Consider the following 24,958-nt stretch of genomic DNA (forward strand, 5'->3'; position numbering starts at 1 on the left):
CGCGGGCGCCACCGAGGGGCCGGGGTGGGCGGAAGGGGAGGGAGCGCGAGCCCGAGCCCGGACTTCGGAAAATTTTCGAAGAGAAGAGAGAGTCGCAGAGAGAGCCCGAGAGCAGGGAGCGTGGAAAAAGCGAGGCGAGCACGAACCAAAGGACAGAGCAACCGAAAAGGAAAATGTGTCCACACACACACGAACACTGAGTAACACTCCACACTGCACATGGATGGCGGGGTCTGGTGGCGGGGGCGGGGGGCGAGGGGGCGCGCTAGATGAGCCTCTCATCGCGCCCCCGGCGCCGGGCCCCCTGGCCCGGGCCGGAGGCCCCCGTGGCCCCGGGGCGCCCCCGGCCTCTTCGCCTGGTGCGGCCGCCCCAGTAGGAGAAGAAGGCGCAGCCCAGGAACAGGCGGCAGCAGCAGGTCGCCCCGAACACGAAGCCGCAGCCCCGGCCCTGCTCCGTGGGCTTCTGCAGCAGGAAGTTGAGCACCCACGAGGGGCTGCGCACGGAGAACACCAGGAACACCACGAGGGGCAGGTGGGCGCTCAGCGCGCCGGCCTTCCGTGGCCCGGGCCGCCACACGACGCCCCCCACGCGGGGCGCAATGTAATAGGCGTCGTCCTCGTCGCCCGAGTCCGATTCCCACGCGGCCCAGGCCCTACTCGTGCCCCCGACGCCTGCGCCCTCGCCGTCCCCGGCGGTGGCCTCCTCGGCGCCCTCGGCGGCGGCGCCGGCGCCCTCGGGGCCGCGGGCCGCCTCCGGGGGTTCGGGCCCCTTCTCCTCCTTCTTCTCCTTCTTCTTCTGCATCTTCTCTAACTTCTTCCTCTCCTTCTCCTTCTTCTTCTCCTCCTTCCGTCTCTGCTCTAGCAGCTTCTTCTCGAGCTTCCTCTGCTCCTTCCCGGTCAGGAACTTCTCGTGGGGCGCCCCGCGCGGCAGGTCCTTGGGGTTCTTCGTGGTCTTCTGGGGGTCCCCGCTCTTCGGCGGCGCGGGCGACTCGCTCGGCCCGGCCAGCGCCGCAGCCGCCGCCGCAGCTTCGGCAGCCACCTCGGCTGCCGCCGCTGCCGCCTTCTTCTCGCTGTCCAGCGCCCTGGCTTTGATCTTCATGGCCATCTTCAGCATGGTTGCCCGGCCACCTCGGGGTGCCCGGCTCCCGCCTGGCCCGGGCGCCCTGCTTGCCCCTGGCCTCGGCCTTGCCGAACCCCGTGCGCCCCGTGTCGGGGGTCTCCGCTGCGCCGCCCGAAGCGCTGTCCCGGGGCCGCGGAGCGCGGCTCCCCGGCTTGGGCTGCTGGACGAGCTGCCTAAGAGTTTGCGCCAAAAAGGATGAGCAAACGAAAAAGGGGCGAGGACACACTAAAAAGCACCCAACAACAGCGAAAAACCAAAAAGCACCAAGAAATGTCAAACAACTCAAAAAAGAAAAGTGCAGAGGCGCGATGGCACGAGTTTTCGGTTACCCTCGGGCGCTCCTTGGCTTGGCTCTTGGGCGCGCCAATGGAGAGGAGAAAAGAGAAGAGAGAGAATTGGGGGGCGCCCGGGAGGCACGGGGCAGGGCGGCAGCGCCGGAGCGCCGCTGCCCTGTCCCGGTCCCGTCGGCTCTTGCCCGCGCCGGGCCGCTCGCACTACGCGGGGAGCCACGGGGCACCCGGACTTACATGTGAGTGAGGTGCACTCACACGCAAGGCAGTGCCTGCCAGCCGCCCGCCGCCGCCCCGCGCCGGGACAGGGGTTCGCTCCAGCCGCGGTGCCGCAGCCCCGAGCCAGAGAGCCGGCGAGCCAGCGAGCTCCGCGTGGGGCCAGCCACCTGACGCAGCCCGCTCCGCGGTGCCGACGCGACTGAGTGTCCCAGCTGAAGACCAGCGCTCCTAACCAGCCCGATGACGCCCCAGCCTCTTCAGAGGACGGACCCACAGCGGCGGCCCCTATAAAGCGAAGGGGAAGCCGAAAATCCGGCCCGCCAAGGACGCGCCCAAATGGGCCGCCGCGCCACCCTGGGGCGCGGGCCGGTGTGGGGACGTCGCGGAAGTGGGCAGGGGACGCAGGGGGTGCGGCAGTGGGGAGCGCGGGGACGTCCAAGTTGGTGGGCGCCGGACCCCGCCTCCCAGACCTGCCTCCCAATTTTCGGTGAGTGGTGTAGCCCTGGGCGGCGTGCAAAGTGTGCGACGGCGGCGCTCACCCCTGCGGCGCGCCTCCTCACCTCCGGCTCCCGGGCAGCGCACGCGGGCCGGGCCCACCCCGCCCTCCCGGCGGCGCGCGCCCGCGGAGGTGGGTGTCGCGGAGCCGAACTACTCGCGACGCCCAGACAGAGTTTCAGATCTGAGGCGAAGTGCTATGTGAGCGCAAAACTAGCACTGCTGCGAGAAGCAGGCGGCAGGCAGCGCCGGCGACGCGCGCGGCGAGCGGTGCCGGCCGCGGCGGCCGAGGCGGTGCACCCGGCGTCCTCCCAGGCGGCAGAGGCGGTGGACCGGTCTGTCCCGCTGCTCCGAGGCCCGGCCTGGGCGCCGCGGGGGAGCTCTGGAACAGAGGGAAAAGTAGTTTATTGGACATGAATTAGTTTGCAGATTGTTTAAAAACTCTCAACTGTCCGCGCCCCCACGCTTGTCCTGACACTCGCACGTGGCGGAGAGCACTTGGTTAAGAGGAAGGGCAGTGAGCTTTCAGCTGCTGGGCTGCGGCGGCCCACTTCTCCTGAGACCGCAGTTGAGTCACTCGCTGCCACTCCGGCGTCGGCTTAGCTACGTTTCATTCGTTCAGTCAGAGTTTGGCCCACGGGCGCCTTGTGCCCGGGTGAGCGGGGCCCCAGGTGAGCAGGCGGAGGCGCGGCCACTGCCTCTGCTGCCCCGCAGGCCTACCTGCCAACAAACTCAGACAAAAGTAATGGTGAGCTCGCCCATCTCGAAACTTTTTTGACTTCTAAACAGTCAGCAACACTGTGCACGTCTGAGGGGGGAGAAAAGAAGGGAAGCGGAGCTGTAAACCAGAACGCCCCGACCACTCCCAGGGGCCGGGGTGCCTGCCGGCTGCTCCCAGAGGCCGGAGGGCACACTGGCCTGAACGGCTTCTCCCAACACAGGAAGAGACCACTGACCACGCGCCAGGGCCAGGCAGAGGCCCCTGACACTGTCTGCTCGGCCCGAAGGTCAGGAAAGGCATGCCGAGAGGCTCTCACACGGCACTGTCCTGGGCCCCTCCGGGCGCACCTCTGCTCTGTGCGGGGCCTCTTTCTTTCTGGACCTGAATGGACGACAGAGAACAATTCAAAATCCCCAAAGAAACGCTCAGGACTCCGACCAGGAGGCTGGAGCGGCAGGCGGGACCCCGGGCCCTGCAGCTGCTGCCCTGCCCCCGGCCGCCGCCAGGCCTCCCGGCCCCGGCCCCACTCGGCTGCAGAGCCGTGCTTGCCGCCTGCTGGCGCACAAGCCGAAGGAGCCGGGTTTTGCCGCGCCCCGGATCTGGGCCTCTCTTCCAAGCGAACGCACACCTTTGGGAAGAGAGGCTCAAAGGCACAACCGTCCTCGGTGACGAGGTGACACTTTGCACGTCAACAGCAGCAGAGGACAATACGGGGCTCAGACACCCCCCCCCGCCCCCCGCCCGAATGTGCTGGGACTCAGAGCCACAGGAGGACGAGGGTGACGGGACTCACAACCACCCATCAACTAGCAAACTACTTGAAGACGTGGTCGTCTAAGTGTTACATGTTTATGTGTTAAATAAAACCTCGGTTGAATTTCATTAATTGATTGTCTTTTTAAAAATGGCGAAGACTTGTAAGGAGGAGGAAGAGATCAGAAATTCCTGTTAGCTCCCTTTGTTCCAAAGCACCCCCCTTCCTGCCCCTCCTGCGTCCAAGCACGGACACAGTGTATTCCCGAGGAAGAAGGTAAACAGTAGCCAATGCAGCCTTGATGTTGCTGCCAGCAGCTACCCACCGCTACAATGTAACAATCTCCGTGCTTGGAAATCCCTGAGCGGGGCTACCAGCTCCCCTCCTAGAGAAATATCTATGGTGCCTCCACTTTGGAGGGAGGGAATCTGCCCCATGTCACGCACTGGCGCCTATTCCAGGCAAAGCACAGTCGGGAGGGGGCTATTGTCCTAGAAACACACGTAGTAAGGTAAGGCTTTAGTTGTCTCAACTTCTGACCTAGCAGGCCATCCTTGAAAAAAAAATTTTTTTTAAATGTAGGTTTCCCCTATATTTTATTATGGCCAACCACCGACGGACAAATAAAGCGTGTCCCCCGCAAATAAGTGACAGCAGGCGGACTCGCCCACCCCGCACGGAGGGACGATGGGACCGCACTTGCCCGGCGTGGTGAGCCGGCGCCAGCTGCAGTCTCCAGTCCTGCGTGTGACCTCCCTAGGCTTTAAAAGTTTTCATTTTTTCAAAAAGTCTTTCCAGTGCGGAGGCTGCCATGTGTGACCTTTTCATGGGAATCAGTAATTTATTTCACTAGGTCATTACCATTTTAAGTGCCCGGTTTATGCTTTAAGGGTAGAACAGCACATTAGCATAATTCTTGGAACAGTCGGCCGGACACTCTCGCCATGGAGGGGCCCCCCGTTCGGCTCGGGGGAAGACGGACGTGGCAGAGGCTCCGAGCCCCGGGGACGAGCGAAGGGCCAGAACGTCCCGGGTGTGGAGTGCCCGGGGAGCCTGGTCCCTGGCTCAGGTGATGCGCTGCGTGCCAAAGCCGGCAGATGGGGGTCATAACGCGCCCTAACCTAAAACACGAGGTCACCGACTGACACAACCTGGACAGACAGATGGTGTCACACGCACGTGGCACAGAGGGACGACCCAGCCATAGTCTTTCCCAGCACCGCGCAGTTGACAATGAGGGCTGAGTGCGCTGGTCTCCTAAGCCTCACAGTCACAGGTGGACGCATTCCTGGGCTCCTTCGCCGCCCCCACCCCCCCCGCCCCAGGGGAGCAGGAGAGTGTGTCTCGTCTGCTCACAGAAGCAGCAGACTTGCCGCGGCTCAGAGTCTTGGAACTATCATCACACTTCATGACGCAACTCAGGTTTTGGACAAGAGGGTTCCCGGACTCGCACTAGTTGGGACGTGTGTAAGAGCCCAGAGAAAATACAATCATAACCGTATTTAAACAGCACAGGGAATGGCGAGGTTTCCACGGAAGCAGAACCCTTGGCTGTGAGGTTTTCATCGCCTTCAGTGTGTGCGCTGTGCTTTGTGTCTTTAAGGCACTCTCTGCACTTCTGTTCCATTACAAGGGCCGGGAGCGTGGTCCGAGCCTGGACGTGACCGGCAGCCCGTGCTGTGCAGGGCCCCAAGGACGGGCTGGGAAGGCCGTTTTCCTGGGCCCAGCTCGGGACCACAGAGTCCTGCGGACTCCAAGGCGGCGGCGAGCCCGTCTCTGCGTCCCCGGCCCCGCTCACCAGCCAGCAGCCTCGGGCACGGGCGCCCTTGCCCTGCACCCAGACCAAACATGACGCTCACGGTGGCGACCCTTCCTGTGGGAAGGCTCGAAATCGAGGAACTCACGGCCTGGCCCCATGCGACTTCCCGCCCCGCTGGTCTGGCGCCGTGAAGGGGGCTGGGCCTGCGAACCACCCAGGGCGCACGCCGGGGCCGCGGGCCTGGTCCCCGGTTGGGGGCGCACGTGCGAGAGGCGACTGATCGCCGTTTCTTTCCCTCTCTCGCCCTCCCCTCCCCTCTCTAAAAGTCAGTAAATAAGATCTTTTTTTAAAAACCAGAAATCTCCTTATTTAATAGCCATCGACTAGTTCTGGAAGAACTTTCGGCGCACTTCGGAAAGCACTCTGACCCGCAGGGCGCGGGCCCGCCCGCCCGGTGCTGTCCGGCCGGTGTCCGCAGCCAGAGGGTCCGAGGTGCCACCGGGCACCTGCTCACACACAGCTCCCGACACCTCTCCTGACCTTGGAAGGTGGGCTCTCCTGGGGGAGGGGCTTCCCGGCCCCCAGAGCCAGCGCACAGTGGGCGGCGCTCCTCTGAACCCCGTGCCCTCTATCTGAAAAGGTGGAAACCATACAAAGGCACTAAGCGCATCCCTCTACATTCCTTTAAAACGGAAACCTAACTACTAGGATGCCCACACACGGCGGCCTCGGGCAAAGGTTCCAGATGGACAGTTTGGGTGACGGGCATAGCGACACCAGGCACAGACCGACGCACGCACGTACTAGAGATCTTAACCGGGGAGAGAAAAAGGAAAGATGGGGAGGCGTCCGCAGGGGCTCAGCAAGGCCGGGGCTCCCGGGTGAGGAGGGCCGCCGCCGCCTCCTTTGCAGGGGCCTGCACTCCCAGCGCGGTTTCCCACCTCCGGCCAAAACGCAGTGTTTGCCTGGGAGCCCAGAGGCTGTGCCCCTGCCCCTCCCTTCCCCTGGATTGTTAGGAGCCAGAGGGCTCGGTGGCTTTCTAAGGCCTTTGCCGACCTCGGGAAGTTAGGGGGGGAAAACCCTTCGACCGAAGCAGAAGCCTCGAGCGCCTGCTCCAGTCTGGGGACCCGACGAGCAGGAGGAGATGGTTCACGAGCCTCAGCCGTCTGGGAACTGTCTCGGGACCGCCCCGGGCTGGGAAAGCTGCTCCTGCCCGCCTGCGCCCGCGCGAGCATTCCTGCCTCCAGGTCCTTTCGGTCTCGGCTACCTTCTCAGGTTACCGCTCCTTTTGTGCTAATTACACCGAAAAAAAATGGAAAGAATGTCGCTGACGTGACAAAGAAGCGAAGCAGGCTTGCCTTAAACCCTAAACACAGCCCACGTCGTCTCCAGCAGGCAGAGGGCGGGCTTTCACACGCGCTGCAGACGGCCGGCTCACCGCCCGAGGCCCAGGTGAGCGAGGCCGCTGGCTGGCCCGTGCGGGGCAAGGTAAACTCGCGTGCTGCTCTCGGGGGGGCCCCCTGCACAAAATGAGATCCCGTGAGGGTGAACTCCAGTTCCCTTCAGCATGTAAGTGTATATCGAGAAGAGACCCGCCGGGGGTGGCGGGCTGGCCCATGCCGCCCACGCGCGGGGCAGAAACAAAAGCCGGCCGGCGGGGCGGTCTGCACCCGGCACCGGCAGGTCCGGGAGCCTGACCGCTGGCCCCAAGGGCCGGGGCTGGGGCCCTCCAAGAGGACACCGCCCTCCGCTCCGCGAGCAGTGGCCGTTCCCAACGCAGGCGAGGCGGGAGCATGCCGCCGCCTCGGACCCGGCCGGTCAGGGAGGGCCCGCCTGCCACCTTCACTCCGAGGGTGACAGGGGAACAGGAGCAGGGCCGAGGGACTCACTTGTCTAAGGAGCACGACCGGCCACCCGGGAACCCGGCCACCCGGGAATCACGCTGCAGCCGTGACCCCGAGGGCTGGGCTCTGGACACCTGCTCGTGCGGCAGGTGCACCCGGTGCCTGCCCGGCGTGGCCGGACGGGCGAGACCTAACTCTGGTCTTCCCACCGATCAACCGGCGGGGACCCCGAAGCCAGCCGGAGGGGCCTTTTGCCAGGGATAGCGAAGACCTGAGCACGTCTGCTCGGCCCTCCAGGGCCCGGCTGCAGGGACCAGACGTGGAGGCAGACCTGGGGTGGGGGGGGAGCAGGGGGGAGAGGGTGCAGAGCTGAGACAGCTGACGGGGACCAGGCCCTTCTCCCAGGGTTTGAAGCGAGCCGGTCTCGCCTGTAATTGGCTTTTGGAGGATTTGAGCAACCAAGGCAGGTCTGGGGCTCCAGGAACTGTGCCGCCGAAATTGGCATTATTGGAGGAAGTGGTACAGAGCTGGACAGGCAGGGCGCCCGTAACACACCCAGTGCACCTGCCTCCCGCCCCCCCCCCGAGGTGCGGTGGCCTGACGCTGAGGATTAAAGGCTCTGGGGAACCGGCCTTCGCAAAAACAAGACTGAACACCTGAGGATGAGGCCACCGGGCGAAGGTCGCGCTGAGTCCTCGGGTCTGCCCCATCAGCTGATGTTTGAGGAGCCTTGGGACGGCGGAGGAAGGGGCACCCCGCTGAGACTGACGTCAGCGTCAGGGTCGGGGGTCCAGTCTGAAGGACGAAGGCCGGCCTGAGCACGGGGCCCACGGTGGGTCACGGCCTCCGAGGGCGGGAAGGAGGCCGGGCTGTGTTTGGCGGAGCCAAAGAGGGGTCCTCCGGGCGGCTTCCCCGGGTCCCTACCGCCCACCGCAGGGGCCCTGGGTCCCCATCTCCTGGCAGAGGGCGGCGGGAATCGGCCCCACCCCCGGGGCTGCCAACGCCCCCGCTTGGGGGCCGGTTCCAGTAAGACGATGGCCGAGGGCGCCAGCCCCCGGGAAGCACCGTCCGGTCTTCGCCTCCTTACCCTGGAAAGGCCGTCTCTGCCCCCGAGTTCCCGGGCTTCCTACGCCACCGGCCTCCCCGGCGCCGCCCCCGGCTGCGCACGAGCCCCTGGAGGACGCGCACCTGCAGCTCGGCTGGGACCCGAAGGCGCCGCGTCTACGCTGACCCCAAATTCTCGTCCGCGCCCCGGCGGGCCCCCCAGAGCAGGGCGACGCACAGTCATTCTCAGCCTGCAAAGCGAGTTTCCTAGAGGGTTTTCTGTTCGTGAAATCAGCAGTGATTCCAAATACGTCATGGCCACGAGCGGCCATGAGTTGGTTGAATGCAAAATGTGAAAACAGGAACACAAAACGAAACAAAAAAACCCGAACAAATGGTTGACTGGTGTGGTCCCCACGGACACTTGGTGTTTTAATCCTGGATAGAGGGGGGGCACCTTTCTCTGCCATTTACCTTACACGTTCCCAGAGGTGTTCACTCCACGTGTTTCCCCGCACCTGGCCCAGCCACGCCCCTGTGGGACGCAGTGGGGTTCCAATGGCGGGGGGGGGGGGCGCTTCGTAAGATGGGGGGGGGCGGCGGGACACAGAATGACCAGAGTGAGGAACAGAACTAGGACAAAAATGCAGCTTCTGAACCGAATGCCGAGGGCAGAAGGGACTCTGAGGGGAAGGTGCGTGCGTGATTCCTGACACGCGTGAGGCCAACACAGCGAGTCTGCAGACGGGAGGGGCCGTGGGGAGAAGCTACCGGCGGCGGCGAAACACAGGGAACCGAACGAACGAAAGCCTCTCTAATGCACGTGACGGAGCCCTGGCTCCCCCTGTCCTTTGTCCCCACACCTGACAGCTCTGTGACGCGACCCAGCCGCTGCCCTTTTCCTTCTACGAAGGTGACGTTGGTTCGCCCAGCAAAGCCCCACGACCGCAGTTCTGAGGTCTGCTTCCTGGGGCCACTAACAAACCTGAGCCGTCAGTTTCTGACCGTGCTTTTCCTGAAGACGGTGCCCCCTGACAAGGCCCCTGGGGGCTGCCCCCGGATGTCACCGGTAGGCCACGGGCTTCTAGAAGCGTCTGCTCCACGGGCCACCCGAGCCACCCTGCCTGCACGGCGCCTCGGAGCTCATGGGTCAGAGCCTGAGAAATGGGGTGTGCTGTCGGTGAGCAGAGAGAGCTGCCTCTCTGGCCGCCCCCCCAAAGCCAGCAGGAGCCCACAGAGGCCCAGGCTGCTCCCAGGGAGCTGGGCGGGGCGGAAGTCGCTCCACTGGGGGTGCCCTGGCTGCAGAGGAGTGGGCTCGGGGAGGTGGGATGCAGCTGGAACGAGGGCGGGGGCGGGGACATCCAGGGCCCCAGTGCCCCCTCCCCTGTCCAGTTGGAATTCGATTTTTAAGGGCTCCAATGTTAAAAATGCACCTCGTGCAGCCGTTGGGCTTCGCAGAGCTCTTCATTAAAATGCAAAGGTCCCTAAAGGGCAGCCCTAAGCCTGCGCTGGCTGAGGGGATTAACTGACCTGAACACAGCCACCTGCGGAGGGAAGGGAGCCTGGGCCCAGACCCCTGCTCCGAGAACCTGCCATCTCAACCCCCCGGGAGCGCGGTCCTGGCACCTCTTTCCCGAGCCCCCTGGGCGCTGACTGACTTTCCCGAGAGTGGGTTTTCCCGCGGCCGCCTCAGCGGTCAAAGCACTAACAGGCCACAAACAAGGAGCAGCCGAGACTGATGACCCTGTCGACGTGAATGTCGCTCACGGAACCAAACCGGTCCCTGTCGCCTGGGGGTTCCACCAGGTTGGTGCCTCCCTCCTCTGGCACGCAAGGAACCCCTCTGCCCACCTATCTGGGTGCATTCACTTTCAAACACACACGAGGTCACGCAGCACAGGCCGGGCGGGACAGCAGGCCTGAGGATAAGACGTGCACCCCAAGGGTGCTCCACAGACGACTTGGAAGCGTTAGTGGGGGCGCTACCGGAACACCTCTGCCTGCCAGGCGTGAGGGGCCGGGAAGGAGGGGCCCAGAGCTCCGGGACCCGAGGTGCAGCACGGACGCAGAGATGGAAGCACCCCCGCGGTGTGTGTCCACCTCTGGCTCGGAACCACCGCCTGTCCCTGCTCCCACCCTCTGAACACACATCCACGCACAGAAGACTGTCGGGCCTGGGGACTTCCAGTCCCATGAGATCCTGGAAGGGCGCTTGGCTGAAGGGTCCCTGCCGCACCGGGCCCACCTGGGCTTCCGTCAGCCCCGCCGCACCTCCCCGTGTGAGTTCCAGCCCCACACGGGCCCGGAACTCCGCTCACGCAGCCGCTAGTGCGGCCGGCGGCCCGCGTGCACCTTCCTGGGTGTTCCGCGGTGGGTGGCCCAGCTGACGTAAGCACACTCAGGTCTGCGGGGGTCGTCGTGGACCTCCCTCCCGTCTCAGGGCGCCCCTGCGCCCCGGCCCCTCAGCCTGCGCAGGGCTGCGGCCTCCGGGGTTTGTGCGGACAGTGCGAGGGCCCTGCACCCCGGACACTGGGCGAACGAGCGAACGAAAGGACGAATGGAAGCGGCCCCAAGGAGGGCGTACTCCCCTCCCGAGCGGCCTCCGCGGGTGCAAGGCGACGTCAGACCCAGGGGTGCTGCCGTGAAGGCCAGCGGGAGCAAGGCTGTTTGGGGTCCGCTTTCCCCGCGACGGGGAAACGTCCGGTCAGCAAGGAAAGCGGGTGCGCTGCGGCTCCAGCCCGGGGTGCACCTCATGCACTTGGTCGGTCACCAGCTGCCCACGGGGCAGACCTCCGAGGCGCCCGCAGCCGGACGTTTGGAAACGCCCTAAGGGACAGCTGCGCCCTTGGGAGCGTGGCTCTCCTCCCCCAGGCGTGGCATTTTCGGCGGGGTTCCCGTGAAACACTTTCTTTTTTCCTGAAGAACAGCCACGGCGCACCCTCCCTCCCCAACACACATGCCGCCCACACCCCCCGGGGCCCCTCATCGGCCATTGTGCTCAGTCTCCAAGCGACACAAATCCAGCTCCGATCAACTGGGGACACGTCTGCAACTCTGGGCGCCTGGGACAGTCGGCCTGTCCCGGAGGGCGGGCTCGAGCTGGAGGGGTGCCTGTGGCCCCCTGGGCCGGGCCGTCTGCGGGTTTTTTGGAAAAGGCAAATGCGTAGGAGACAGGGCCCTACCGCACCGAACTGAGACGAGACTTAGATTTTGTGTTTTCACTGCAGCAGATGGATCAACAGGACGCAGAGGCAGCTGAGGGAGCGCCGTCCCCACCAACGCCAGGAAACTGAAGGTCAACCGGTGTGTCATTCCCCTTCTTTCCCGCCCGCCGGGGAGCTCTGCATCTGGGCGCGAGGGTCACTGTGGGCCGCCGCGGCCCGCCCGGCCGGCTCGGAGCTAGCCGTGTTGTCCCAGAGCCTCTCCCCCGCGTCCCCTCCCTTCCTCGCCGACTAGAATGGACTCCCCTCTCTAATGAACGTACCCAGGAGAATAAAACTTGTTTTTCTAAAGTGGGGGGGAAGGAAGAAAGGAAGGGAGAGAGGAAGGAAGCAGGGGGAAGAAGAAAAGAAAAACAATGCCTGAATACGGGGGCGGCCAGGGCCAGACTCCTGAGGCCGCCGGCCTGTACCCCGAAGTATCCTTCGTGCCAGAGACTGCACAGAACTGTTGCAGGCTGTTTGCTTGTAACTTTAGGGTTTGCTGTGTTTTGTTTTAAGTCATTGTTGAATCGAGTAAGTCATGAAGATTGGATTTTTTTTTAAGGGCAAAGGTCCGCTGCGTGCCTGACTTCCTAAAGCCAACCTGCTCAGCAGGACGAGGCACGTGAAGACACTTGGAAAATCAGGTTGTGCAAGAAGGGGGTTTACTGCTCATCTGGACGACAAACAAAAATGGGATGACTGGCCTAGGAACAGGGCAGGAATGCAGGAGGAGCCGCGGGGAGAGGGCCAGGGTCAGAGCTCAGCACGCAGGGGTGAACGGGGGCAGGAGGCCCTTCCCCAGCAACCGCGCCGGCCTCCCCGGGCCTGTCCCGCTCAGAGGACTCCAGAGCCTACACGGCACCCAGTAGGGCAGCGGGATGGGGACAGGGCGACGCCCCGGGCCTGCAGGCCCCCTCCAGGTCAAGCCTGGCTGGGCCGCAGCTGTGCTGGCAAGTCTGCCCAACGCGGGCGCCTGGCAGCCTGGCAGCCTGCCAGCCTCCGCCCAGGGCAGGGCCGCTCCCAGGGCGAGCAGCTGGGCCCGCCCTCCCAGACTAGAAGTTCCCAGTGGGCAGGGACCCCGTCTGTGGTCGGAGATAAGTTTAGCGAGCACAGCTCTCTCTTCCTCTCTTCTTTCCTTTCTCCCTTTCCTTCCCTTCCCTTTCCTTTCCTTTCCTCCTTGCTCTCCCTCCCTTTCTCTCTTTCAAAACATTTAATTTAGTCTCCGTATTTATTTCTCTCTTAAGAGGTAAATGCACAATGCATGCACCCCTCCCTCCCTCCCTCCTTGCAGTGAAGACCTGGCTAACAGGGCAGGCTTTTCACCTCTGAGCAGTTCGCAAGGTGCTGGGATTTCAAAGGTCTGGAGAAGGCAAAGCCAAAGAAAGGAATTCAGATGCTCGCCCGCCTCCCCACCCCCGTGAAAGGGCCGAGCGGGCCACAGACCGGGAGACGGGTGCGGGGCAAACCTGAAGGAAGCCTGTGTGTGTGGGGGGTGTGTGTGTGCTAAATGCACAACCGTCTGCACGCCACGCTTCACACCTCCTTTAGAAACCGCCATCTTGTTACCCGGGAAAAGGAGGACACGGGGGGAGTCAAATCACGGTGGGATGGGGCTGGGGGCTGGGGGCTGGGCTGGGAGCCGGACCCCCTGCAACAGTAAGTATAGCCTCCGCAGGAGGAGGAGAAAGGGGCCTGGGGAAGGGGTGCGTGCGGCACAGGGGCCCAAGCAAAAGGGGCTCTTTGGCCCCACAGGAGGGAGCCTGAGTTCTGGGGGGTGCGATCCCCTCTAAAGACAAGGGGTGTGTGTGCCGGGGGCGGGTCCTGGCAAAGGAACCCACCGCAAGAGCAGACCAAAGCCCTCTCCCCACCCGTGGCACAGAACAGCAGGATTCACGGTACAGCTACCCCCTCAAAGGCCCAGGATGGGATGAAACCCCAACCGAAAATGGAAGATACCCACCCCCTGCCCCAAATGGGGCTTTTTTTCCTGGGGGGCTTTCTAAATTTCATCTAGAGGGTTCTAAGTGATCCCTCTTCCTGTGAGCGGCCCAGCTCTCTGCTGACCTCTGGTGGCGGACGAGCCCTCCCGGCCCAGAGAAGGTGTTAGAGCCGAGGTGGCCCACCTGCCCCGCAGCCCCAGGAGCCCCAGCACCCTGGGGCTGGGGGGGCCGCCCCTAGGTGTTACCTGGCCTTGGCCGAGGTTCCCGGCTACAAACTGGGCAGTTGGGAAGGAAGGGGAGCAAGAGAGACGTTAGAGAAGCCCCAGAAGATTGTGGTCTTAAGAAAGTTGGAATGAAGTTTGAGTGAAAGAAGAGAATTCAGTAGCAGGGTTGCAGCAGGCCTCTGCCTGAAGGGGATGCTCTACTTGGGTCCCCCGACTCCTCTACTGTCAGAGAGAGGAGAGACCGTGTCTGGGAACGGAGCACGGGGGGCAGGGACGGCCGGCGGGCGGGCACCGCCGCCAGGACGGGGCTTCGAAGGCCCGTCTCGAGGAGACGAGGTCGCCGCTCTGAGGCTGCTCGGAGGAGGGGGTGGGGGAGAAGCGAGGGTGCCTACTCTTTCCGGAGCCCAGGCATGCGGCCCCGCCGTCGGATCCCATCTCCCCTTCGCCGAGAACCCGGGCCAAGGAGGGCAGCCCGAAGGGCAAGGATGGGCCTGAGGGGAAAGGCGGGGGTCCCGTCCCTGGTTCCGAGCCAGGAGGACTCGCCACGAGGGGGATGCCGCAGTGTGTGGTGCTGACGGGCAGAGAGGTGCCGAGAAGGAGAGGCGGACACCAGCCCTGAGACCCCGGGCAGAGACCCCGGGCATCCCAGCGATGCTCTCAGGAGTGGAAGGCCAGTGAGGATTCATCCCCAGCCAGTGCCTCCTCTGTAAAGTAGCCCTGACCGCCCCTCCCAGTCTACTCCCTCGCCTCCCCGCATCTTCCCATGGCGTCTCAGATGCTACCTCCTCCAGGAAGGCTCCCTGGGTTTCCCTGCCCACCTCTGAATCTTGCCCAGCTCTCGAAGGGGATGGGAAAGAACGCACGCCTCAGTCTGCTTCCTGCAAAGATCTCCCCAGGGACAGGCACCCACAAATTCTAATTATTCACCGAAGGACGAAAGGTCGGCTGACCATGCCCTGCACGATCGGCTGTTTCTGCAAGGGTGCCGCACACGAGGGCGGGGGGCCGGCGCCCCTATCCCAGCTCAACTTTTCACAGGCAAGGTCGAGAAGTTCTCGAGTGAGGCGGCCACCGCTCTCACTCCCCGAACGAGGACAACCTGCCCAGAGTCTCTCGGCCGGCTCCCCGCAGAACTGGGGTGCAGGGGCTGGGATGTGGAGCCCACCGACCCATGCGCTGTCCCGTCCCGGCCACTTCACAGCCACTAAAGTGATGGGATTTGCCCGCAGGGATCAACCGCCCCACTGAAAACCCTTTACAGCGGCGCCTGGGCCCAGGGGGCCCGGGCTGGGCCCGGGGGCGGGGGCTGGGCCGAGGGCGCGGGTCGGGGGAGGGGGCGCGGAGCCGAGCCTGAGCGGCCCGCACTTGCGCGCAGCCAGCCTCTCATCAGTGAAGGGCGAGCGCCACCTGCCAGCCGCCAGGAGCAGCCCTGCTTGATGTTACTGTTTTCCCTCCAGCCCCAACTACTAGGTGTTCTCCCCTCGTTCCTGAGAAAGAGGGGTACTTCCTGCTCAGAGCCTCCCCCCAGAGGAGCATCCTATTTTAAAAAAAAAAAGGCTGGAGAGAGGGGAAAATGGGAAAACAAGAAAGAAGTTAGGGAGTGTCCTAGGAAGCCGGCTCCTGCCACCCTGGCCTGGAGCTGCACGCCCCTCTGGGGGGGCCACGGGCCAGCCCCTTTTCTCCAGCCGCAGCCTGGACCGAGGGTCTTCCTCCGGGCCCCCTCTTCCTGGCACCATGACGGCTGGCCTCCCACTTCTGAGCCTGTCTTAGCACCTAAAGTCAGACCCTTCTTCTGGGGCACCCAAGTTTTAGGTCCCCCGCCGCCGCCCCCACCCCCAAAACGAGCGCGGCCTCTGCCACCTGCAACCTCAGTCCCGGGAGAAGACGCTGGCCGTGCCCCAGCCCCCCACACGCCGGTCTCTATCCGGAATCCCCTCTCTCGAGCCTGCCCACCTGCTCACCGGGGCCATCACCTCTTCAGCACGAAGCCGAACGCAAACCCGAGAACTGCGAATCCCTCCGCGGGCCGCGGCAGACTCAGCCCGAAGGGGCGCCGCGGCCGCCGGTTCAAGACTCCGTTGGCCTTTTCCGGAGGCCGCTTGGCACACGCGTGGACTCGACTGCGGTCCCAGGAATGCCAGCCTCTCACAGCCAGTGCTCTCTTCCCACTCTCCCAGGACCCTCGGGGAGTGGGGCTCCCGGCCCCCGACCCCCGGCCCCCATCTGGGCGGCGTGGGAAGGCAGCAAGGAAAATCACTGTGAGCGCGCCCGTGCGCACCCGCCCTGCGGGGCGCTGATTTCCTGCGACCGGTCCAGAACCGTGGGGCCCCGGCAGGAAAGTTTCCAGAGGCGCCCACGTGGAAAGGCGAACCCGTTTGCAAGTGTCCATCTTAAACCCCGTCCCGGCCTTGGTGTGGGCAGCAACAGTGACCCAATGCGCAGCTCTTTCTGCAGCTAAAGATGAAGACGCGACGTCACGTGCGTGTTGCACGACGACTAGCTGTGCCTTTTCTGACACCCCGACTGTTGAAGAGCGCCCCTGGGGTTTCGGGTTTGTCTCGGGGACTGGCCCGGGGCCTTGCAGGCGTTCCCTCGGAAGAATGCTGCACTTGGTCCGGGCAAGACGCCGGCAGGGGCGGCGTTTAGAAATCCTGCCCGAGGCGATGCTGAGGGTTCTGCAACGAGGAGGTGACAGTCGGGGGAAACTTCGCTTGGCTCAACTCGGACCACGAGCGAGTGTTTTTAATTTGACACGTCCGATGCGGGGCCCACCGAACGGCGGGTGGCTGTCTGCCGCGCGCCCGCAGGGGGCCTGGTCATGAGAGCAAGCGCCGTCGGACTCGCGGTGGACACCCGCAGCGCGGTGGTTCCCCCTAGACTTTGCGGTGAACTTTAAGGCCATGGGCCCTAAGTTCTCCAAGAAAAAAAAAAGCTTTTTTTTAAAAAATTAAATGTTTGATGAAACTGCTACATCTGAAAGCTCTATTGAGAGACCAGATGGGGACAAAAATACAAGGTTTTAGGCTAAAAATGTAGCGAAGAAGCAAGCGAGCCTTCTCCCGTAGCGGTTAGGCGGGAGAGAGGCCGCTCGGGCCTGGGGGCGGGGCCGCCGCTGAAAAGCAAATCGGGCTTCAGCCCCGCCCTGGGGGCTCCCAGGCATCGCTGGGGGCCCCCCCACCCCCGCCCCGCGATGGGGGAGGGCCGCAGCCGGCCCACCGAGGACCAAGTGCAAGCCTCTCCATCAGGACACGTGCCCGGACCAGCCCGCCTCCTGGCCCCGCCGCGTGCTTTCTGGAGGGCTCCCTCTGCCTTCCGCAGCCGCCCGCAGGCATGCTGCCCCGGCCCCGGCCGCCATGCCCCGAAGGGACCTTGAACTAGCTGTCACTCAAGCGCGGGGGTCACCTCCACGCAGTGGGTTGGCTCCCTAAGGGCCTGGGGCTGAGGTGACCCGTGGTGGTCACACCTGGGGGTGCGCTGGTTACGCCGCATGTACACGTGGTGGAGCGGCTTTCATGTGTGTTTGTGTGTGTGGCGTTCACACCGTGAGTGTCATGTGGTGGGGAAGCTTCCCTGTGCATGCGTGGGGGTCACACCGTGAGTGTATGTAGTGTGTTGGAGTTGCTGTGTGTGGAGGTCCCACCTTGTGTGTATGTGGTGACTTGGCGTTTCTGGGTGTGTGTGGTGTTCACACCATGTGTGTATGTGGTGTGTTGGAGTTCCTGTGTGTGTGTGGAGGTCACACCTTGTGTGTATGTAGTGTGTTGGCATTCCTGGGTGTGTGTGGTGGTCACACCATGTGTGTATGTGGTGTGTTGGCATTCCTGGGTGTGTGTGGTGGTCACACCATGTGTGTATGTAGTCTGTTGAGTTTCCCGTGTGTGTGTGTGTGTCACACCATGTGTGTATGTGGTGTGTTAGAGTTCCTGTGTGTGTGTGGAGGTCACACCTTGTGTGTATGTAGTGTGTTGGCATTCCTGGGTGTGTGTGGTGGTCACATCGAGGGTGTATGTGCTGTGTTGGGTTTTCGGAATGTGTGTGATGGTCACACCATGTGTGTATGTAGTGTGTTGAGTTTCCTGTGTTTGGGGGGGTCACACCGTGTGTGTATGTGGTATGTTGGCTTTCCTGTGTGTGTGTGGAGGTCACACCGTGTGTGTGTGTAGTGTGTTGGTGTTCCTGGCTGTGTTTGAGTCACACCATGCATGTATGTGGTATGTTGGAGTTCCCAGGTGTGTGTAGAGGTCACACCATGTGTGTATGTAGTGTGTTGGCATTCCCATGTGTGTGTGAGTCACAGTGTGTGTGTATGTGGTGTGTTGGCTTTCCTCTGTGTGTGTGTGGTGGTCCACCATGTGTGTGGTAGTGTGTTGGTGTTCTTGGCTGTGTGTGAGAGTCACACCAGGTGGTGTGTTGGTGTTCCCATGTGTGTGTGGAGGTCACACCATGTGTGTATGTAGTCTGTTGAGTTTCTTGTGTGTGTGTGTGTGTGTGTCACACTGTGTGTGTGTGTAGTATGTTGGCCACACCATGTGTCTATGTAGTATTTTGAGTTTTCCTATGTGTATGGGTCACACCGTGTGTGCATGTGGTGTGTTGGCTTTCCTGTGTGCATGTGGTAGCCTGCCATGTGTGTATGTGGTATGTTGGCTTTCCTGTGTGTGTGTGTGGTGTTCCACTGTGTGTGTATGTAGTATGTAGTATGTTGGTGTCCCCGGCTGTGTGTGAGTCACACCATGTGTGCATGTGGTGGGAACTCCAACGTTCCCGTGTATGTGTGGAGGTCACACCTTGTGTGTATGTGGTGACTTGGCATTCCCGGGTGAGTGGTGGTCATGCTGTATGTGTATGTGGTATGTTGGCATTCCTGTGTGTGTGGTGGTGCACCGTGTGTATATGTAGTGTGTTGGTGTTCCTGGCTCTGTGTGTGAGTCACACCATGTGTGCATGTGGTGTATTGGCATTCCCAAATGTGTGTGGTGGTCATGCCATGTGTGTACATGGTGCGTTGGCGTTCCCGTGTGTGTGCGAGTGACACTGTGTGTGTATGTGGTATGTTGGCGTTCCTGGCTGTGTGTGAGAGCCACACCGGGTGTGTGTGTGGTGTGTTGGCATTCCCGGGTGTGCGTGGAGGTCACACCATGTGTGTATGTAGTATGTTGGCATTCCCGAATGTGCATGTTGGTCATTCTGTGTGTGTATGTGGTGTGTTGAGTTTCCCGTGTGTGTATGAATCACAGTGTGTGTGTGCATGTGGTGTGTTGGCTTCCCTGTGTGTGTGTGTGTGGTAGTCCACTGTGTGTGTATATGGTGTATTGGTGTTCCTGGCTGTGTATGAGAGTCACAACGGGTGTGTGTATAGTGTGTTGATGTTCCCGTGTGTGTGTGGGTCACACCATGTGTGTATGTGGTATGTTGGAGTTCCCACATGTGTGTGGAGGTCACACCTTGTGAGTATGTAGTGACTTGGCATTCCCGGGTGTGTGGTGGTCATGCTGTATGTGTATGTGGTATGTTGGCATTCCCATGTGTGTGTGGTGGTGCACCGTGTGTGCATGTGGTGTGTTGGCATTCCCAAATGTGTGTGGTGGTCGTGACATGTGTGTATGTAGTCTGTTGAGTTTCCTGTGTGTGTGTGAGACACACCATGTGTGTATGTGGTGTGTTGGAGTTCCCACATGTGTGTAGTGGTCGTGACATGTGTGTATGTAGTCTGTTGAGTTTCCTGTGTGTGTGTGAGACACACCATGTGTGTATGTAGTATGTTGGAGTTCCTGTGTGTGGAGGTCACACCTTGTGTGTATGTGGTGACTTGGCGTTTCTGGGTGTGTGTGGTGGTCACACCGTGTGTGTATGTGGTGTGCTGGCTTTCTTGTATGTGTAGTGTTCACATCAAGTGTGTATGTGGTGCATTGGGTTTTCAGAATATGTGTGATGGTCACACCATGTGTGTATGTAGTGTGTTGAGTTTCCCGTGTGTGTGTGTGTGTGTCACACTGTGTGTGTATGTGGTACGTTGGCGTTCCTGTGTGTGTGTGAGTGACACCGTGTGTGTATGTGGTATGTTGGCGTTCCTGGCTGTGTGTGAGAGTCACAACGGCTGTGTGTGTAGTGTGCTGGTGTTCCCGCCTGTGTGTGAGAGCCACACCAGGTGTGTGTGTGGTGTGTTGGCATTCCCAGGTGTGCGTGGAGGTCACACCATGTGTGTATGTAGTGTGTTGGCATTCCTGAATGTGCATGTTGGTCATTCTGTGTGTGTATGTGGTGTGTTGAGTTTCCCGTGTGTGTGTGAGTCACAGTGTGTGTGTATGTGGTGTGTTGGCTGTCCTGTGTGTGTGTGTGGTAGTCCACTGTGTGTGTATGTGGTGTGTTGGTGTTCCTGGCTGTGTATGACAGTCACAGCGGGTGTGTGTATAGTGTGTTGATGTTACCGTGTGTGTGTGGAGGTCACACCATGTATGTATGTAGTGTATTGGCATTCCCAAATGTGTGCGGTGGTCATGCCATGTGTGTATGTGGTATGTTGAGTTTCCTGTGTGTGAGACACACCATGTGTGTATGTGGTGTGTTGGAGTTCCCATGTGTGTGGAGGTCACGCCTTGTGTGTATGTGGTGACTTGGGGTTCCTGGGTGTGTGTGGTGGTCACACCGTGTGTGCATGTGGTGTGCTGGCTTTCTCGTATGTGTGGTGTTCATATCGAGTGTGTATGTGGTGTGTTGAGTTTTTGGAATGTGTGTGATTGTCACAACATGTGTGTATGTAGTGTGTTGAGTTTCCTGTGTGTGTGGGTCACACTGTGTGTGTATGTGGTATGTTGTTTCCTGTGTGTGTGTGTGGTAGTCTACTCTGTGTGTATATAGTATGCTGGTGTTCCCGGCTGTGTGTGAGTCACGCCATGTGTGTATGTAGTGTGTTGGCATTCCCGGGTGTGTGTGGTGGTCATTCTCTGTGTGTATGTGGTGTGTTGAGTTTCCCGTGTGTGTGTGAGTCACAGTGTGTGTGTACGTGGTGTGTTGGCATTCCCGGGTGTGTGTGGTGGTCACACCTTGTGTGTATGTGGTATGTTGGCATCCCCAGGTATGTATGGTGGTCACATGATTTGTGTATGTGGTGTGTTGAGTTTCCCATGTGTGTTTGGTAGTGCACCGTGTGTGTATGTAGTGTGTTGGTGTTCCTGGCTGTGTGTGTGAGTCACACCATGTGTGCATGTGATGTGTTGGCATTCCCATGTGTGTGTGGTGGTCCACCGTGTGTGTAAGTAGTGTGTTGGAGTTTCTGTGTGTGTGTGGAGGTCACACCATGTATGTATGTGGTATATTGGCATTCCTGAGTGTGTGTGGTGGTCACACCATGTGTGTAAGTAGTATGTTGGCATTCCCAAGTGTGTGTGGGTCATATGTATGTGTGTGTAGTGTGTTGGAGTTCCCATGTGTGTGTAGAGGTCACACTGTGTGTGTGTGCAATGTGTTGGCATTCTCGTGCGTGTGTGTGGATCACACCATGTGTATATTTTGTGTTGGCTCTCCTGAGTGTGTGTGTGTCATGCCATGTGTGTATGTGCTGTGTTGGGGTTCCTGTTTGTGTGTGATGGTCACACTGTGTGTGTGTGGTATGTTGGCATTTCTGGGTATGCGTGGTAATGCCACTGTGAGTATATATAGTATGTTAGCTTTCTTGAGTGGGCATGGTTCATACCATGTATGTAGTGTGTTGATGTTCCTGTGTATGTGGTGGTTACACCGTGCATGTAGTATGTTGGCTTTCCTGCATGTGTGTGGGGATCACACCATGTGTGTGGTAAGATGGTGTTCCAGAGTGTGTATGTGGGTAACACCATGTGTATATGTGATGTGTTGGCTTTCCTGTATCTGTAGTGTTCATATCAAGAGTGTATATGGTGTGTTGGTGTCCCCAGGTGTGTGTGGTGGTCACATCTCATTTGTATGTAGTGTGTTGACATTCCTGTGTGCATGTGGAAGTCATACCGTGTGTGTATGTGGTGACTTGGCATTCCCAGGTGTGTGTGTGGGCCACACCATGTGTTTATGTAGCATGTCAGTGTTACCATGTGTGTGTGGTGGTCACACTGTGTGTGTATGTAGTGTGTTGGCATTCCCGTGTGTGTATTTGGTATGTTGTCTCTCTTGTATGTTGGTGTAAACATCGAGTGGTATATAATATGTTAGGTTTCCTGAGTGTGTGTGGTGGTCACATCATGTTTGAATGTGGTATGTTGGCTTTCCTGTGTGTGTGTGTTGGTCATGCGAGTGTGTATGTAGTGTGTTGCTGTTCCTGAGTATGTGTGGTGGTCACACTGTGTGAGTATGTTGTGGGGTAGCTTTCCTGTGTGTGTGGTCAACCGTGTGTGTATATGGTGTGTTGGCATTCCTCAGTGTGTGTGGGGGTCACACCATGATGTTGTATGATGATATTCCTGTGTATGTGGTGGTCACACCATGTATGTAGTGTGTTGGCTTTCTTGCATATGTAGTGATGACACCGTGTCTGTATGAGGTGAGTTGGCATTGCCATGCATGTGTGGCGGTCACACGGTGTGTGTATGTGGTGAGTTGTTGTTCCCGAGTGGATGTTCCATCCTTTCTTGGATGTGTGGTGTTCACAGTGAGTATGTATGTGGTTTGTTCGCTTTCCTGTGTGCATGTGGTGGTCACACCATGTGTATGTGGTGTGTTGGCTTTCTTGTGTGTGTGTATGGTCATACTGTGTAGGTATATGTGTGTTGGCACTTCTATGTGTGTGCGGTGGTCACACCATGTTTGTATGTGGTATGTTGACATTCCCAGGTGTGTGTGGGTCACACCATGTGTTTATGTGGTGTGTTGGCGTTCCTGTATGTGTGGTGTTCATGTTGAGCGTGTACATGATATGTTGGTGTTCCTGGGTATGTGTGGTGGTTGCACCACATGTGTATGGGGTGTGTTGATTTTCCTGTGTGCCTGTGGTAGTCACACCGTGTGTGTATGTGGTGTGTTGGCACACCCGTGTGTGTGTGGTGGTCACACCGTGTGTGTATGTGGGTGTTGACTCCCTTGTGTGTCTGGTCTTCACATCGAGTGGGCATATAGTGTGTTGGCTTTCCTGAGTGTGTGGTCACACCGTGTGTGCATATGGTGTGTTGTTGTTCCCGAGTGTTTGTGGGGGTCACACCGTGTGTGTACATATTGTGTTGTTGTTCCCATGTGTGTGTGTGTGTGTGGTGGTCATACCATGCATTTATGTAGTATGTTGGTGATCCCGTGTGTGTGTGGTGGTCACGCCGTGTGTGTATGTAGTGTGTTGCTGTTCCTGGGGGGGTGTGGTGGTGTCACTGTGTGAGTATGTTGTGGGGTAGCTTTCCCGTGTGTGTGGTCACACCGTTGTGTATATGGTGTGTCGGCATTCCCGAGTGTGTGTGGTGTTCACGTTGAGTGTGTATATGGTGTGTTATCGTTCCCGTGTGTGTGTGGTGTTCACACCATGTGTTTATGTTGTTTTTTGGCTTTCCTGTGTCTATGGTGGTCATACCGTGTGTTTATGTGGTGTGTTGGCATTCCCGGGTGTGTGTGTGGTGGTCACACCATGTGTGTATTTGTTGTGTTGGCTCTCTTGTATGTCGGTGTAAACATGAAGTGGTATATAGTATGTTAGGTTTCCTGAGTGTGTGTGTTGGTCACATCATGCTTGAATGTGGTGTGTTGGCTTTCCCATGAGTGTGTGGTGATCATACCGTGTGTGCGTGTGGTGATCATACCATGTGTGTATGTGGTGCTTTCCCATGTGTGTGTGGTGGTCACACCGTGCGTTTATGTAGTGTGTTGGTGATCCTGAGTGTGTGTGGTGGTCACGTCATGTGTGAATGTGGTGTGTTGGCTTTCCCATGTGTGTGTGGTGATCACACCGTGTGTGTATGTGATATTTTGAAGTTCCCGTGCGTGTGTGGGGGTCACACTGTCTGTATGTAATATGTTGGCATTCCTGGGTGTATGTGGTAGTCACATCATGTGTGAATGCGGTGTGTTGGGTTCCCATTTGCGTGTGGTGGTCACACCGTGTGTGTATGTAGTGTGTTGGCATTCCCAGGTATATTCGGGTTCCCACCATGTGTGTATGTAGCTTGTTGACTTTCCTGTGTGTGTGGTGTTCACACCGAGTGTGTATGTGGTGTGTTGGGTTTCCTGAGTGTGTGGGAGTCACACCACGTGTGTATGTGTTGAGGCAGTTCTCCTGTGTGTGTGTGTGTGTGTGTGTGTGGCAGCACACCGTGTCTGTATGCGGTGGGGTGGCCTTCCTGTGTGTGTGTGGTCACACTGCATGTGTAGGTGGCGGGGAGGGTCTCGTGTGAGTGTGTGTGCAGGTCAGTGATCCTGCCAGTGGCCTCCAGTTCTCAGGGCGGCCCCCCTGACAAGTGTGTGTGCACGCACATGGCAGCCACGCTGTTACGCAGAGCCCCCGAGATGCCGCAACGCCCCAGCACGGGCCCACAGGGAGAATTCCCAGCCTCACGTAAAAGGCCGGCCTTGCCCAAAGCCCCAAGCCCCACGGAACCCAGGTCTGTCCCGGCGGCCGAGCGGCGGCCTCCCCCCTGGCCTGCTGTCCCTTTCCCGGCTCTCCCACCCGGAGGCGACACCTCTCTCCTCCTGCCACTCCCGCTAGGATGTGCCTGACGCTGCCTCACCATCCGGCGGCCGCCTGTAATGTCCGTCACCTGGACCACCTCCGGCCCTCGCAGGGCCCGTCATTAAAAAGGCCACCTCTGAGGGGGCGGTGGGCTGAGGACCCCCGGTGACGTGTGTGGTTTCCCGTAGGCCTGACAGCGGAGGGCGGCCCTGAGAGATTAAGATGGACACTTTCTAAGATTTCAGGAGCCCACGAAGGCCGCAGAGCCCGAGGCGCTGACGACAAACGAGGCTGACTTTTGGTTCACGGGATCCCGGGGGCGGTGCCAAAGGTGGGAAAACGGCCCCTTTGGGAGGGGCCGCGCTCACGTGGCCGGGCAGCTTCAGCGCCTGCACACTGCCCGAGCCGTCCGTCTGCTCAGCCGCTGCTTCCGTCTCTCGCCCCTTCTCACGTGGGCCCATCAGCTGCTTGTACAGCTCAAGGAACCGAGGCCCCGGGCCGTGGTCCCAGCGGCCGGCGGGGGACGGGCAGGCCCCTCGTTCCTGGTCCCCCGGGGGCCGCGCCCCGGTGGGCAGCCCTCCCTGGTCCCGCGCCACGCGGCCACGCCCGGCTGCGGTGTCTGTGCGTGCCCCTAAGCCTTGCTCTTTTCAGAAACCCCCGGCCGCAGACTTACCTGAACACAGGTGCCCTGTACAAAAAGAAACCGTCACGGTCGCATGCACACATCAGC

At 60.2% G+C, this 24,958-nt stretch overlaps 1 protein-coding gene across 8 annotated transcripts in view; it reads right to left on the reverse strand.

Annotated features, from left to right (window-relative positions):
- The window catches only part of GNAS (GNAS complex locus), a 49,927-nt gene that overhangs the window by 16,202 nt on the left and 8,767 nt on the right, over positions 1-24,958 (reverse strand). For 2 of the 8 annotated variants that reach the window (XM_045833567.1, XM_045833566.1), the window contains exon 1: positions 1,648-1,832. The exons of 4 other annotated variants lie outside the window; for them this stretch is intronic. The gene's annotated coding sequence lies outside the window, so the exon portion shown is untranslated. Of the gene's footprint in view, positions 1-1,647; positions 1,836-24,958 lie in introns of those variants that run through there. 2 more of the 8 variants (XM_045833564.1, XM_045833565.1) reach the window with 2 other exon arrangements.

This window comes from Phyllostomus hastatus, unplaced genomic scaffold (assembly GCF_019186645.2).
Source record: "Phyllostomus hastatus isolate PE091 unplaced genomic scaffold, TTU_PhHast_1.1 phas_contig_17, whole genome shotgun sequence".
NCBI classification, from domain to species: Eukaryota; Metazoa; Chordata; class Mammalia; order Chiroptera; family Phyllostomidae; genus Phyllostomus; species Phyllostomus hastatus.